Here is a 16,830-nt window from a genome sequence, read left to right as displayed (position 1 = left end):
GCACATGGACGATCAGTTCATGGTGCATTACGTAAAGAACCCTGCGACTTGCAACTTGCTGAATGGTTAGATGCTGCGCTGAGTCATAGTCACTACTAATGGGAACACATGATCAAGCATATTAACATTGGGATATCTGAGCTACTAATTGGCAGGTGTGATCAATGGTAACTGTGAGGTAAATTGATATGATATTCAGTATGTTTTCTGAGATAGCGTTCGATAATTAATAAACTATTTCCATATGTTATTTTGTGTATTTTTATCCTCATGAGGACAGTTGGCTTTCAGGTTTCCGAATCCTCCTGAGTAAAATCCTTCGGAATTATAAATTTGTATTTTGTCAAATTCTGTACCAAATCCTCCCTAAAGCTACAGCCAATGTTTTTGTTAATGGAGGATTAAGAAGGTTGGGCCTATGAAGTAAGGCTCTGCTGATACTATCCCCCTAGAGTAAAGGGAAGTAGAGAACTGTCAGTTTCAAGAAGAGCTAGTGACGTGTTACTACTTCCTACATTTGCCCTGTTCTCATTTGCTCATTGTTGTTGCGCTCTAGTGGCAGTATGCATCATGGCTGTGTTGGCTTTGAACAGTGGGAGAATTCTTTCAGTGCGATCACTGGGGCGAGGGATAGTAATCTAGCTTCCGACAGTGTTCTACATTTCCTGTGGGCACCGTTGGAGTGACGTCTAGTATGGGCGATGTTATAGCACCCACGCCAATATGTCTTATTGTATCCTTTCTGTGGGTACATAAGGTAAAAGAAGTCCATCTGTTACGTGAAAGTCTTTTTTGCAGCTTGCTAATAGGACCGATATTACCAAAACTGTAAAAAAAAAACAAATTGCCCTCTGAAAGACACCTTAATACAACATGGACACAAAGTTGAATGCTTTCAAGTGTAAGCAATATTCTGCCCACATTAGAAAGCAGGACCCCACACTATTTCAGTAGCTCTTGATGCTCACAGTTTTGGTGTTACCGACCACAGACAAACTTTCTGTACAGATCCAACTTGCACCAAAATGCATACTTTTCATTAAATCTGTGAAGTGGAAGATCAATCGGTAACCTGGCAAGCCTAGATTTAACTGTAGAGAAAGATAGTTACAGGCAGTACTTGGTGATGAAAGGTCAAGGGGTGAAGATGGTGCTTTGTGTGGTGGTTTATTTTTTGGACTTTTTTGTTTTCCCTCTGCCCTTCCACATACATCTCTATGTCCTTGAAGGGCTAAACTTCTGTGTAAAATTCAGAAGGAGGACTAGGCTTCCAGTAGGCTGTGGGTGTACCAGAAAATAATATTTTTGCTTCTTGAAATCATGGGTATCGCTTTTTTCAGTAACATTTTTGTTTTTGCTGACAGGAACGTGATGTCTTGGTCGATTCCACCTCTTATGGGCATAAAAACCGAACTCCCAGAGAGAAATGGTTCCAGGGCCTCATCTGGACGTCACGGTGAGCATAATTCCTACAGAATACGGGCTTTGAATGTTGAACTGTGAGCCGGTCTGCATCATAGTTTTCTTTTGTGGAGCTCGCTCTCTTGCATTGCATATTGTGTATTGAGCCCCTAGGATAAGATTAATGTTCAACACCAAGCCTGTTTAAGAGTCTGAGTAATCTAGTCCAGTGCAGTTCTGTGCTTTCACCCTGTGCATCTTCCCATGTTGCAGGCCAAAAAAGCCTTTGAAAGGGTTGAGAGGCCAGCATGGTTCTAAGTAAATTTATATATGGGTACAGGAGGCTGTCACATGCCAGGTGTGCATACCACAGAGCCAGGCCACAGTATACTAATATTTCCAATTAGAGGAGCAAGGCTCATTTGACACTTTATGGGGTATCCTAGCTTGTGAACTTCCAGACCAAGCCAGAAGTCTGTTGGCGGTTTTATGGCGTTTTTTTGGGCGGTATTTTGCCGGTCATGTGTATTTCGGCGCTCTTTTGGCGGTCATGTGGCGCTCTTTTGGCGGTCATGTGGCGCTCTTTTGGCGGCCGTTCGGCGCTCTCCTGGCCCTCTTTCGGCGCTCTCCTGGCGCTCTCTGTCGGCGCTCTTTTCGGCGCTATTCTGGCGCTATTCTGGCGCTCTTTTCGGCGCTCTTTTCGGCGCTATTCTGGCGCTCTTTCGGCGCTATTCTGGCGCTCTTTCGGCGCTATTCTGGCGCTCTTTCGGCATACCACAGAGCCAGGTCACAGTATACTAATATTTCCAATTAGAGGAGCAAGGCTCATTTGACACTTTATGGGGTATCCTAGCTTGTGAACTTCCAGACCAAGCCAGAAGTCTGTTGGCGGTTTTATGGCGTTTTTTTGGGCGCTCTTTTGGCGGTCATGTGTATTTCGGCGCTCTTTTGGCGGTCATGTGGCGCTCTTTTGGCGGTCATGTGGCGCTCTTTTGGCGGCCGTTCGGCGCTCTCCTGGCCCTCTTTCGGCGCTCTCCTGGCCCTCTTTCGGCGCTCTCCTGGCCCTCTTTCGGCGCTCTCCTGGCGCTCTCCTGGCGCTCTCCTGGCGCTCTCCTGGCGCTCTCCTGGCGCTCTCCTGGCGCTCTCCTGGCGCTCTTCTGGCGCTCTTCTGGCGCTCTTCTGGCGCTCTTCTGGCGCTCTTCTGGCGCTCTTTCGGCGCTCTTTCGGCGGCCATTTGGCGCTATTCTGGCGCTCTTTCGGCGCTCTTTCGGCGCTATTCTGGCGGCCATTCGGCGCTATTCTGGCGGCCATTCGGCGCTATTCTGGCGCTATTCTGGCGGCCATTCGGCGCTCTTTCGGCGCTATTCTGGCGGCCATTCGGCGCTCTTTCGGCGCGGGGGGCATAGGTGGGAGACTAGTCTTCACCAATGTGCGCATATGCGAGTTAGCATTCAGGTGTAAAACAGTAGCATGATCCAAAGACAAAATTAGCCCTGCTCTGTTACCTTTAAGTTAAAGATCCTTTCCCTCTCTGGAGCCAAACTATTTCATAACACACAGCGTCCTGTCAGAAATTGGTTGGAAAGGACTCTTTCTTGCACCTTAACTTTTTGCAAGGATTAATTCAGGGCAGCCTAAATATTGTACTGTCTCATGAGGATTTCTGATTTGATCAAGCCGACTTTCTTGATCCTCAACGGCCCCGTCTGCCCTCACGGTCCAAAATAACTAAAAGGGACAACTGAATAAATGGTTTGTCAATCTGTTCTAGGTCGTTCATCTCAGCAGCTCTATCCAGTGTTAAGGTTAATTTCTCTTCCTGTCGTCTTCTGGCGCTGCTGTGGCACAATCTAGTTACTGTTTTTCACCTAATAGTAAAATTCTCAGTTTGTAATACTCTGTGCTCAGTTACCGAATTCTATGGTCTTCTTGGGTGCAGTTTAATAACTGAGTCACGTAATGGGGATTAATCCATGGCTACATAGGCATTTACAAGGTTTAACATATTTAGGGTTTTTGACATCCAGGCTTCATCGGGCGCATTTCCTACCGCACCCCTGGATAGGGAATCAAAGACTGGACAACTTAGGGAAGATGTTTTCTTTCACTAGTATAGTGCTGCGGTCTATGAACCCCGCCTGCCTTTTGGGACGCTATTCTCATACTCTCTGGGATACGGTCACGCAAGTGCTGTCTAGAGTCCCGGAGGAGGCCTGGACTGTCCTTTCCCAAGCCGCGACAGATGGGAAGGACGCAGCAAAGTTTGATTCGTTGTGGACTGGATATGAATGACTCTCCAGGCAGATCGGTTGCATTGGCAGTGGCATTGAGACACCTTTGATGGCACATGTCTCTTTGGAGACAAGGTGGACTCAGCGCTTGAGCACTTCTAGGATTCCCAGGCCACGGCCCGGTCCCTTGGCCTCACACCCGCTCCTAGACCCTATCAGTCTTCCTTTTGTGGCTACTGAAGGGGCACCCAACCGCTTTCTTTCCCCCCAGTCATTGACCCACACATGCTGTACTGCCCCTGCGTGGACACGGGATCCCATGTTCCCGGGGATCAGAGAGCCAGCGGGTCACCTAGTTCACTTCCGCCCCCTCCTCAGCCTCCAAACCTTCCTAGTCTGCAGGCACACCAGGAACCAGTTGGTGGCAGGATTCGCCATCTCCTGCCCCAATGGCAATCCATTATTTTGGACAGGTGGGCCCTCCAGATCGTCCAGAGGGGCTACTCTCTCCCCTTCGAGACATCTCCAGCCATGCCACCTTCATACAATTGCATATCGGAGGATCATATGGCACTTTTCCGTTAGGAAGTCCAAGCCTTTTTGCCTAAGGAGCTATAGAGAGGGTCCCTCTTCCAGAAGTAAGTCGTGGTTGTAATTCCCGCTACTTTCTGTGCCGGGAAAGGACAAGGGCCTTTGTTCTATACTAGATCTTCAGTCCCTCAGCCTCTTCCTCTAAAAGGAGAAGTCCAAAATGTTGGCATTGGCTCAGGTCATATCTGCCCTGGACCCAGGAAACTTGGACTTTCAAGACGCATACTTCCACATCCCCGTTACCAGATCAACATTCTTTATTCAAATCTCCCATTGTTGGGAGGTTTATTAAAGCCTCATACATCTTTTTGCTCCTATCTCAGTCATCAAGTCCCAATGGGATCTGAACCTAGTCTTAACATTCCTTATGTGTGCCCTTTTCGAGCCTCTTCACAATTGCCCTTTACAGCTCTTAACCATCAAAACTGTGTTCTTAGCTGCTTTCACCTCTGCCTTTTGAGTAAGTGAGCTCCAAGCTCTTTCATCTGACCACCTTTCCTGGCAGTACACCCTGACAAAGTGGTACTTCACACAAGGGCTCCTTTTGTTCCTAAAGTAGTGACACCCTTCTATGTCGGGCAGTCCATCACTTTGCCTACCTCTTTTGCACCCCCACATCCCTCTCATGAAGAGGATAGACTTCACTGGTACGATCAAGGTAGAACTCCAACGCTCTTTTTGGATCCAGGCAAAGACTTCCGGGTGGATGATCAACCATATGTGGGTGCAAAGAAGGGGAAGTTGGTGCAGAAGAGACCATTTCAAGATGGGTGCTCTTACGCATCAAAATGTGCTACACTAAGAAGCAACCCCCTGACGGCGCACAGAGGTACTGCTGAAAGAAAAAATATCCAGATCCAGACTGACACCTGGGGAAATTCGAAGGTAAGGAATCTGCAACTAGAATATGTCTCTACCAGATATATCGTTACCAAAGGTAAGTAGCTTGTACAACAGTGGCGTCAGTGCCCATGTTTACTACCAATTAAAGAAGGGATCGTATGGTACCTCTTGACTCTAAAGACTTCAAACAAAAAACAAGCAGCCACAGTCCGAGCTATAATTAGATGGTGGGTGTATGTAGAGCCCGTGATTCTACAGCACTACGTGCAACAAACAGATGTTTATAGGGACGGTAACATTTCTTCTGTTCACAAGAGTTAATGACAAATACACTTGCCTAAACTCATAAAGCCTAAATATAATACAGTTGGGGATGTGATGTTCCATTCCCTGAAGCCAGTGATATCAACACTGTACACTACACTTTTCACCTTCTGCTCTTGCAAGCTTCTTCGTCCTAGTTTGTCATCTACAAAAAAAAAAGCCTAAAAGGTGACTGATATTTTTCCACACACCTAATTGTTCTCTTTTGTTGATCTGTGTTGTTTTTTTTTTTTTTTTTTTCTTCTCTTCTTTCTCTGTTCTCTTACATGTGCCTGATGAATCTGTTTGCGGATGCTGATGCTGTTTCGTGCGACTTCCAACCTGGGGGCTGCCATTGATCCTGTGGGATCGTGAAACGGTGTCCAACTAACAATTTTACTATTAACAATTTTCTTTTAACTAAATCGACCATTTTGTCCTTGTTTGGGTTGGGGGTGTTTTTTTTGTGTTTTTTTGTGTGTTCCCAGAGTTCCCAAGCAAGAAGATGAAGACATCCGAAAAGGTAGTGGGATTGGTGGCATATGCTGGAGACTCATCAGATGAAGAAGATGATCAGGGCAGTCACAAAAAAGCAAGTACATTTGGACAGAGCTGGAACTCTAGTCGACAATTTCCATCTACCATGCAGCAGCGTGCCCAGCAACAGATGCCTTTCTGGATGGCACCATGACCCAACTGGCAACAGGCTGTCCATAGCGAACTCTCAGTAGCAATAATGCAGCATGAACTATTTAATAACACTTAGATTTAAACCTTAAAGGACAACTATTTCTTAACCTTCATACAATGTGAGGTGCAGTAATTTATTTTGTTTCCATTAGAGGTTATTTGATATCCTCCCAATGGAGTTGGCACCTATTTTATTTTTTTTTTGTCCAATTTTGAAGGCGTAGATTGGAATTTGAACAGCGTGTGGAGAAACAACTTGCAGAGTGTCATGAGAGCAGGAACTGTGGTCAGCTGACACATTTTATGCATCATCGTATTTCTTTTTAGTCTTGGAACTACTGTTCCCAGTTGAATCGCAATTACAGAAATTGGATATGGAGCTGAAACGAGCACATATAATGTGCCATTGACTTTCAAGTGTCCTTCATTAATGAAAGTCTGTTATGAAGAGCCAGTTGATGGGTGCTGTAATGTACGTTTTTATTTTGTATATGTCCAAAATGAAAGGACATTGTAATTTGTCTTGATGACCTGTGTTTTTTTTTTTTTTTTACGAGCGAATTTTGAACCTGCATTTGCCTTTGGCATACTAACTCTATCAAGTCTGACGCACCTTTGTTTAGCTTGTTGGCCCAACATTTTTTTGAGCGTCCAATTGAGTGAGAGACCTCTAGAGCCTTCCACCTTTACCTTGTTACTGTGGCACTTAGCAGATAATTACCCCCTGTCTAAACCTTGGCCAACTGAATACTATCGCCTATTGCTGAATGCCTTTCTTTCCTTTTTACTTTCCAGTCTGGCACTAACTTTCCGAGTGAAGTTTGGATACCTCTGATATTTTCTAGGGCACTGGAATGTAGCATATCTTTTCTCCTTTTTTTTTCTTTGTTTGCTTCCCCCCTGTTTATTGGGTGTGACCACCTACCCCTTCAGTTGATTGCATTGTTTATTTTCAGTACCCCATTACAGGAAACTAATGTATTTACTTGCTGCATATGTCAAGGCTACCTGTTCTTCCGGTTTTCTTTTACAGCCATGTCTTCGCATCAGTGATTGTTTTTGGCAAATACCATATTGATTGTCCGCGTCTGTACCACACTTTGGACTCTGTGAAATGGAAGTAGCACACACGTTGCAGTATCTTGGTTAATAAAATTCTTATTTGTAAGAACGTTTAAACCATGCAAAGAAGAATTGTGCCCTTATTACTTATATTTTATGGGACCCTTTCTCCAGTAGTTGTTTTTTTGTATTTTATTTATTGACAACTAGGCCAGAACATGATTGCAGTGACAAAGATTGAACTTACCCAATCGTTCTAACATATCCCACACTTAACAGTTCTCTTCTTTCTCAGTCTCTTTCCCCATGTCAAATGTTTGTTTCTCATTTGCCTCCAGGTCCACGACTTCAGGCCTGTACAATGTGTTTTTTTTTTGTTTCTTAATGACCAAAGACCTGATGATTTACCAGTATACTTGGTGATTCTTAGAACTTTCGGTGTGGCTTATTCATATTTTTATTCCTGTTAAAATACCTTTTTCCATGGGACTTATATGCTCACCTTGGCCCTTCTGATGCTTAAGTGATGTCCTAAAAAGCACTGTTGCTCCAGTAATTGTCCCTGCTTCTTGGAAGCTGTAACGTTCAAGCTTTGTGAACAAGTCAATGGTAGGGTGTTGCAATTCTGTATATAATCTACCATTTACACTTCAAATAATTTTCACTTTCGCTTACACTTAAAGTCCCTACCAATTCTTCCTCAGAGGCTGACAGTATGTCCCACAATGTGGATGTTGGGGAATTAAACTGTGCTTTTGTGTTCCTCCAGAGTTTTTGTCCTCCCTTGTGGAATCCTGTATAGGAGGAAAACGTCGTCAAAGATGTTTACCATTCCTGAAATTATATTTGCCCACCACCCATTTTATCCTCATACATTCAGCATTCATGCTGCGGTTTTTAACTCTGAAACTGGTAGCATTTGTCCACAATAAGGTGAAAGTCTTGAGCTAGGCTCTGAATTTTGTTGTGGCACATGCCTTTACATCTGTTACGGGTGCCAGGAAATGGTATTGAGCACTTAAAAGGTGCTGATTGGAAATACAAGTGCATTTCTCATCCTATTTACTAGCGTACTCTTAATCTTAAAGCTGTCTTCTCAACCACTGTGCCATCACCACCTTAACAAATATACGTTGAATGCAAATCTAAAAGGTCTTGAGTAAATGAGGGAGACAAGATGGGGCCGCACATTGTTTTGAGGCTTAGGGTTCAGTGTTTTTGGGGTACACCTGTATAGGTTGAGCGTGTTTTGAAATCTGAGGGGATTAGGTAACATTTTCTTGTTGGGTTGCTAGGCTGTAGTTCAGAGTTTCTCAATAAAGACTTCATCTTACCTGTATACTGACTGATAATTGTGTTTGCTGAAGTACAGTAAAGACCAACTAAAGACTTGGCATCAGCAAAGGCAAAAAGTCAGGGGGTAACCATGCCAAGGAGGCATTACCTTACAGTGTCAAAACGCTCTTTCAATTGTAATGTCAACATACCTATGTCACACAGCTCTAGTCCATGAGGAAACAAAGCAGATGTCACACAGTGGGACCCACATCTGTGAAATCATGAGGGAAAGTGACAACTCAGTGACCATACACTGGGTGAAAAGGACAGACAGTAGAGAGGTAGTAGTGTTAAAGTACATGTAGTAGGCAGGTTTGTATTCTTACCTGTGTCTCACTGGAAGTATTGCAGGATCACCGTTTTCCTGTTGTCGATGTCCTCTTCTTCTGCTTCCTCGTCTTCACTGTCCACAGGCCCCACAGCTGCCACAAAATCTCCATCTGGACCATCCTCCTGCAGAAAAGGCACCGGTCGTCGCAAAGCTAAGTTGTGAAGCATACAGCAGGCCACGAAGATCTGGCACACCTTCTTTGGTGAGTAGAATAGGGATCCACCTGTCATATGGAGGCACCTGAACCTGGCCTTCAGGAGGCCGAAGATCTGCTCTATAATCCTCCGAGTTTGCCCATGGGCCTCATTGTAGTGTTCCTCTGCCCTTGTCCTGGGATTCCTCACTGGGGCCAGTAGCCATGACAGGTTGGGGTAACCAGAGTCACCTGCAAATGGCGAGGGACAACTGTTAGACACACACTAACCTGTAGGGATATCCCCAGACCCAGCCAACCATTCCCACTGACTTGCTTCCAGGTGCTCACCTAATAGCCACACACGGTGCCTCTGGAGTTGACCCATCACATAAGGGATGCTGCTATTCCGCAGGATGTAGGCGTCATGCACTGAGCCAGGGAACATGGCATTCACATGGGAGATGTACTGGTCTGCCAAACATACCATCTGTACATTCATCGAATGATAACTCTTCCGGTTCCTGTACACCTGTTCACTCCTGTGGGGGGGTACCAAAGCCACATGGGTCCCATCAATGGCACCTATGATGTTGGGGATATGTCCGAGGGCATAGAAGTCACCTTTCACTGTAGGCAAATCCTCCACCTGAGGGAAAACGATGTAGCTCCGCATGTGTTTCAGCAGGGCAGACAACACTCTGGACAATACGTTGGAAAACATAGGCTGGGACATCCCTGATGCCATGGCCACAGTTGTTTTGAAAAGACCCACTAGCAAGGAAATGGATCACTGATAGCACCTGCACTTGAGGGGGGATTCCTGTTGGATGGCGGATTGCTGACATCAGGTCTGGCTCCAACTGGGTACACAGTTCCTGGATTGTGGCACGGTCAAACCTGTAGGTGATAATCAAATTCCTTCCCTCCATTGTCGACAGGTCCACCAGCGGTCGGTACACCGGAGGATTCCGCCATCTCCTCACATGTCCCAGCGGACGGTGCCTATGAAGGACAACAGCGAGCACAGAGTTAAACAACTCAGAGGTATGTACCCACAGTCTACACAGAACACCATTCACACACAAAATGTGGCCTGTATGTGCGTTGAGACTAAGCCTAGGTATGTGTGACGCAGTTGGTAATTAGGCCATGTGGGCCCCTGAAATGGCGGCTGTCTGACCTGTAAAGTGGGACAATGGGATGTGAGGTAACTGCGCTGGCGTTGTACACCGTCGCGGTAGGCGGTCGAAGACCGCAGCGCAATGCTGCATTGGTTAACATTGGACCCTATGGGTCCCAGGAGCCAATGACGATGTACGCCGGCGGTGATGGTACGCACCGCCGTGGACATGACTGCCGCGGACGTGACCGCCATTTTCTAGCTGTTGAATCACACGATACCTGATCTTCAACAGGAGAGGACCTACACTGCAAGTGCTGCTGTGACCTCGGTCTGGAAGAGACAATGGCTCGTGCATCTGGGGAAAGGGCCCCTGCCTTCACATCGGAGGAGTTGGAGAAGCTTGTCGATGGGGTCCTCCCCCAGTACACGCTGCTCTACGGTCCTCCAGACCAACAGGTAAGTTCACAGGGAGCATGTTGTATGGGCTATGCCTGTGTGGAGAGGGCTGGTTGTAAGAATGAAGGGGGCAGAGTTATGCGTGCATGAAAGACGGTGGGTGCATGTGCCACATGGCAAGGGTAGGGATGGGACCCACTCACTTTGACGGCGCAGTTGGTAATGACTTCTCTTCGTACCCTGTACATTTCATGTAGGTCAGCGCCCACCAGAAGAAGGATATTTGGCGTGCCATCGCCAAGGACGTCCGGACCCTGGGGTTCCACCACATACGGAGCACCCACTGCCGGAAGAGATGGGAGGACATTCGCCGCTGGAGCAAGAAGACGGCGGAGGCTCAGCTGGGGATGGCCTCCCAACGTGGGAGGGGTGCCCGTCGAACCATGACCCCCCTGATGTTCAGGATCCTGGTGGTGGCCTACCCGGAGTTGGATGGCGCTTGAGGGCACCACAGCAGACACAAGCCGGTGAGTACACTCTCATTCAGCTGACTGCGCGCAGTGGAGGTGTCTGAGTGGGGGAGGAGGGCTGTGAGTTTCCCTAGGCCAGGGCGAGTACCGTAGGCTAGGCCCCTCCGTAAGGCATGGCCCTGTGGCCCCCCACCCCACCTCTGTAGAGTGCCAAGTACAGCTATTCATACACCTGTGTCATCTATGTGTACAGATGTCTTCCATAGCCTTGTAGGCCATTTCCCAGGAATTGCACTGTAGAGCCCAACAGCGCAATTGTGTCTGTCTTGTCCGCCAACGGTAGCAGTAATCCATGCACTCAACATGTCTTTCTTCTGTTTCCACCCCCCTTTTTTGTGGTCTCCCTGTTCTTGTGTGCATTAGCATCATCAGGCGGAGGAGCAGTGGCACCGGAGCACGAGGGAGCTGCATCCCACATGGCCATGGAGGGCCACACTACGGACTCTGAATACACCAGTGGGACGGAGGGCAAGGGGAGCACCACAGTGGGGACAGGAGCTCCCTTGTGGTGGGGGCAACATCTGTGCCCCCCACTTCTACAGGTACAGCCACCAGCACCGCCCTCCCAGCAGCCCCTCAGCCTTCACCCCGTGCCAGCTCACCCAGGAGGGTGGGCATCACTTTCGCCCCAGGCACCTCAGCTCCTGCCCCAGTCACCCCTGCTGCCCTCAGTGAGGAGGCCATTGACCTCCTCAGGTCACTCACTGTTGGGCACTCTACTATTGTGAATGCCATCCAGGGTGTAGAACGGGAGTTGCAACAAACTAATGCATTCCTCGAGGGCATTCATTCTGGTCAGGCGGCCCTTCACCAATCCTTTCAAACTCTGGCCTCAGCACTGATAGCAGCCATTGTCCCTGTGTCTGGCCTCCCCCCTCCAACTTCCTCCACCCAGACCCAATCCCCTCTACCTCTGCCTATCCCAAGCACACCATCAGACCAGCCTGCACACACCTCACCACACAAGGGAAGCTCAGGCAAACATAAGCACCACACATCCCACAGGCACTCATGCAAGCATCACACACATACAGACACACCAACATCCACTGCCTCCACTGTGTCCCCCTCCTCGTCGTCTCCCTCCTCCCTCCCAGTCTCGTCTACACCCACACCTGCATGCACTACCTTTACATCCACTACGTCCCGCACCAGCACACCCCGCTCACGTGCAGTCACCACCCCCACTACCATTCCCACGTCCCCTGTGTCCTCTCCCAGTGTGTCTGTGACGCCCCGTCCGAAGATACACAAACGCAGGCACACACCCACCCAACATACATCCACCTCACCACAGCCTTCAGCGCATGTACCTGCACCCAAAACCACAAAACGTACACCTCCTACAACCACCACCTCTTCCTCCACTCCCAAACCCCCTCCAGCTACCCGTCCCAGTGTGTCCAAACAACTTTTCCTGTCCACGATTAACCTATCTCCCCCCCCCCATCCAACTCCTAGGTCCCGAACTAGCATCTCAGCCACAAAATCTCCGGGACCAGTGGTGCCTGTTGTCACAGGTATGTGGAGTGCACCGGTCACCAGGACAGCCAGTGTGTCACAGAGCCACAGCACAGCCAGTCCCCCCCTGTGAAGCACCAGACGTTGGCCAGTGCCCGGCGGGAGAGGGGGAAGACTCCAGCCACCCAAGCCGCTCCCAGGGGTCCCGGTGGGAGTGTGGACTCAGCTGTGACTCCTCCCAAGGTGGGGAAGGGCCAGAAGAAACCCGGCAAGTCTGGGACGAGCAGCACGGCGGAGAAGCCCGCCAGCCCCATCGTCGCTGCCCAGGAGGCCACCGCCAGCCCCATCGTCGCTGCCCAGGAGGGCCCCGCCAGCCACAGCCCACCTGCCTAGTAGGGCCCCGCCAGCCACAGCCCACCTGCCCAGGAGGGCCCCGCCAGCCACAGCCCACCTGCCCAGGAGAGCCCCGCCAGCCACAGCCCAGCTGACCAATGAAGGAGAGCCAGCCCCAGCCCAGCTGGGCAATGAAGGACCGCCAACTCAAGCACCGCTGCACAGGGCAAGCACCGCTGAACAGTGCAAGGACCGCCAACTCAAGCACCGCTGAACAGGGCAAGGACCGCCAATTCAAGAACGGCTGAACAGGGCAAGCACCGTTGAACAGGGCAAGGACCACCAACTCAAGCACCGCTGCACAGGGCAAGCACCGCTGAACAGGGCAAGGAACGCCAACTCAAGCACTGCTGAAAAGGGCAAGGACCGCCAACTCAAGCACCGCTGCACAGGGCAAGCACCGCTGAACAGGGCAAGGACCGCCAACTCAAGCACCGCTGCACAGGGCAAGGACCGCCAACTCAAGCACCGCTAGCCATGAGCGGCAGGGGCACTGACGCAACAGGGACCGTCACAGGGTGAGTGATGCACTCTGGGCACCAGTCCCCCTCCAGAACCAGTGGAGACATGCATCCACTCTGTCTTTCCTTCACAGGATGAAGCACCCTGGGCACCAATCACCCTCCAGAACCAGTGTAGACATGCATCCACTCTGTCTCTCCTTCACAGAATGAAGCACTCTGGGCACCAGTCCCCCTCCAGAACCAGTGTAGACATGCATCCACTCTGTCTGTTCTTCACAGGATGAAACACTCTCGGCACAAAGCCCCCTCCAGACACCAGTGGAGAATGTTATCCACTTGAGAGACTGTGGCTTTGCACTCCCCAGGATTGATCAGTGGGCAAACCACCCACTGTAGAGACTTGAGAGACTGTGGCTTTGCACTCCCCAGGATGCAGCAGTGGGAAAACCACCCACTGTAGAGACTTGAGAGACTGTGGCTTTGCACTCCCCAGGATTGATCAGTGCGCAAACCACCCACTGTATAGACTTGAGAGACTGTGGCTTTGAACTCCCCAGGATTGATCAGTGGGAAAACCACCCACTGTAGAGACTTGTGAGACTGTGGCTTTGCACTCCCCAGGATGCAACAGTGGGCAAACCACCCACTGTAGAGACTTGAGACTGTGGCTTTGCACTCCACAGGATTGATCAGTGGGCAAACCACCCACTGCAGAGACTTGAGAGACTGTGGCTTTGCACTTCCCAGGATACATCAATGGGCATGGAGGCCCCTCGTGGATCTGGCGTCATGCACTCATCCGGCTGAGGTGCCACCCTTTCCCTTCCCCCAGAGGTGCCTGTTGTATTTCTATCTGATGCCCCTGCAGTGTTCTCTCTGTTTTGATCTGGTATCGTGTGTTGGCCCCGCCCATGCATTGTGGGCCCAGTGATCCACGGACTATAAATGGTGCAATATCTGGACTAATAATCTTGGTGTATATTTTGTTAATAGTGTATAATAATAATGTCGATTTTTGCTTACTGATTTTTGATATATTACAATGGTTACACTCATTTCCTTTTGTCTTTGCATTCTTCCGGGGGGGGGTGGGGGTTGGGGGGTGTTAATATAATGTATAAATATGTATTAGTGTGTGTGTTGTCGTGGGTGGGGGTGTTGCGTGTGTGTGTGTCCCTGTTTTTTCCCTCCCCTCTCCCCTGTGTCGTAGGTGCAGTACTCACCGTGGTCTTTGCCGCCGGCGTTGTTGCTCCTGGTACAGGAGCAGGAAGACAATCGCAGGGAGAATTTGGAGGTCCGGGTCCATGGTGTCCTCCTTCCTCGTGGAGTGTTTAGAGGTGAGCGTTTTCCCTTTGAGATTCCTGTTTCCGCCGTGTTTTTATCCGCGGTGTATCCGCCCCGGAAAAGGTGGCAGATTGGCCTGTCATAATAGTGTGGCAGGTACATTGTCCTCTGCCTGTCTGTTGGCGGTGACCACCGAGATGTTTGTTTGTACCGCCGTGGCGGACAGAGTGTTAAAGTGGCTGTCTTTGTTGGTGGTTTCTGCCACAGTCGTAATTGCAAACTTTTTACCGCCGGCCTGTTGGCGGTCTTACCGCCGCTTTAACACCGTCCGCCAGGGTTGTAATGACCACCTCTATCTTGCACCTTAACTTTTTGCAAGGATTAATTCAGTGCAGCCTAAATATTGTACTGCCTCATGAGGATTTCTGATTTGATCAAGCCGACTTTCTTGATCCTCAACGCGCCCCGTCTTCCCTCACGGGCCAAAATAACTAAAAGGGACAACTGAATAAATAGTTTGTCAATCTGTTCTAGGTCGTTCATCTCAGCAGCTCTATCCAGTGTTAAGGTTAATTTCTCTTCCTGTCGTCTTCTGGCGCTGCTGTGGCACAATCTAGTTACTGTTTTTCACCTAATAGTAAAATTCTCAGTTTGTAATACTCTGTGCTCAGTTACCGAATTCTATGATCTTCTTGGGTGCAGTTTAATAACTGATGCACGTAATGGGGATTAATCCATGGCTACATAGGCATTTACAAGGTTTAACATATTTAGGGTTTTTACTTAATTTGTGCCCGGAAGCACGTCTTTGATTTGTTCCATATGACAAGCTTTGATGCACCAGAGTGGGGAGCGGGACACACTTCCAGGCACATGGACGATCAGTTCATGGTGCATTACGTAAAGAACCCTGCGACTTGTAACTTGCTGAATGGTTAGATGCTGCGCTGAGTCATAGTCACTACTAATGGGAACACATGATCAAGCATATTAACATTGGGATATCTGAGCTACTAATTGGCAGATGTGATCAATGGTAACTGTGAGGTAAATTGATATGATATTCAGTATGTTTTCTGAGATAGCGTTCGATAATTAATAAACTATTTCCATATCTTATTTTGTGTATTTTTATCCTTATGAGGACAGTTGGCTTTCAGGTTTCCGAATCCTCCTGAGTAAAATCATTCGGAAATATAAATTTGTATTTTGTCAAATTCTGTACCAAATCCTCCCTAAAGCTACAGCCAATGTTTTTGTTAATGGAGGATTAAGAAGGTTGGGCCTATGAAGTAAGGCTCTGCTGATACTATCCCCCTAGAGTAAAGGGAAGTAAAGAACTGTCAGTTTCAAGAAGAGCTAGTGACGTGTTACTACTTCCTACATTTGCCCTGTTCTCATTTGCTCATTGTTGTTGCGCTCTAGTGGCAGTATGCATCATGGCTGGGTTGGCTTTGAACAGTGGGAGAATTCTTTCAGTGCGATCACTGGGGCGAGGGATAGTAATCTAGCTTCCGACAGTGTTCTACATTTCATGTGGGCACCGTTGGAGTGACGTCTAGTATGGGCGATGTTATAGCACCCACGCCAATATGTCTTATTGTATCCTTTCTGGGGGTACATTAGGTAAAAGAAGTCCATCTGTTACGTGAAAGTCTTTTTTGCAGCTTGCTAATAGGACCGATATTATCAAAACTGTAAAAATAAAAAAAATAAAAAAAATTGCCCTCTCAAAGACACCTTAATACAACATGGACACAAAGTTGAATGCTTTCAAGTGTAAGCAATATTCTGCCCACATTAGAAAGCAGGACCCCACACTATTTCAGTAGCTCTTGATGCTCACAGTTTTGGTGTTACCGACCACAGACAAACTTTCTGTACAGATCCAACTTGCACCAAAATGCATACTTTTCATTAAATCTGTGAAGTGGAAGATCAATCAGTAACCTGGCAAGCCTAGATTTAACTGTAGAGAAAGATAGTTACAGGCAGTACTTGGTGATGAAAGGTCAAGGGGTGAAGATGGTGCTTTGTGTGGTGGTTTATTTCTTGGACTTATTTGTTTTCCCTCTGCCCTTCCACATACATCTCTATGTCCTTGAAGGGCTAAACTTCTGTGTAAAATTCAGAAGGAGGACTAGGCTTCCAGTAGGCTGTGGGTGTACCAGAAAATAATATTTTTGCTTCTTGAAATCATGGGTATCGCTTTTTTCAGTAACATTTTTGTTTTTGCTGACAGGAACGTGATGT

At 48.3% G+C, this 16,830-nt stretch overlaps 2 non-coding genes across 2 annotated transcripts; both read left to right on the top strand.

The window, feature by feature from the left end:
- Positions 1–392: 392 nt before the first annotated feature.
- Positions 393–519, top strand: LOC138273951 (small Cajal body-specific RNA 4). Its single transcript, XR_011200322.1, has one exon. It is a non-coding gene; the product is annotated as a small Cajal body-specific RNA 4 (non-coding RNA).
- A 15,319-nt stretch (positions 520–15,838) lies between these two features.
- On the top strand, positions 15,839–15,965 carry LOC138273971 (small Cajal body-specific RNA 4). Its single transcript, XR_011200341.1, has one exon. It is a non-coding gene; the product is annotated as a small Cajal body-specific RNA 4 (non-coding RNA).
- The last annotated feature ends 865 nt before the right edge of the window (positions 15,966–16,830 follow it).

The sequence above is a fragment of the Pleurodeles waltl genome, unplaced genomic scaffold (genome assembly GCF_031143425.1).
Source record: "Pleurodeles waltl isolate 20211129_DDA unplaced genomic scaffold, aPleWal1.hap1.20221129 scaffold_127, whole genome shotgun sequence".
NCBI classification, from domain to species: domain Eukaryota; kingdom Metazoa; phylum Chordata; class Amphibia; order Caudata; family Salamandridae; genus Pleurodeles; species Pleurodeles waltl.
The sequence above is the reverse complement of the archived record's forward strand: the minus strand, read 5'-3'. Positions and strand labels throughout refer to the sequence as shown.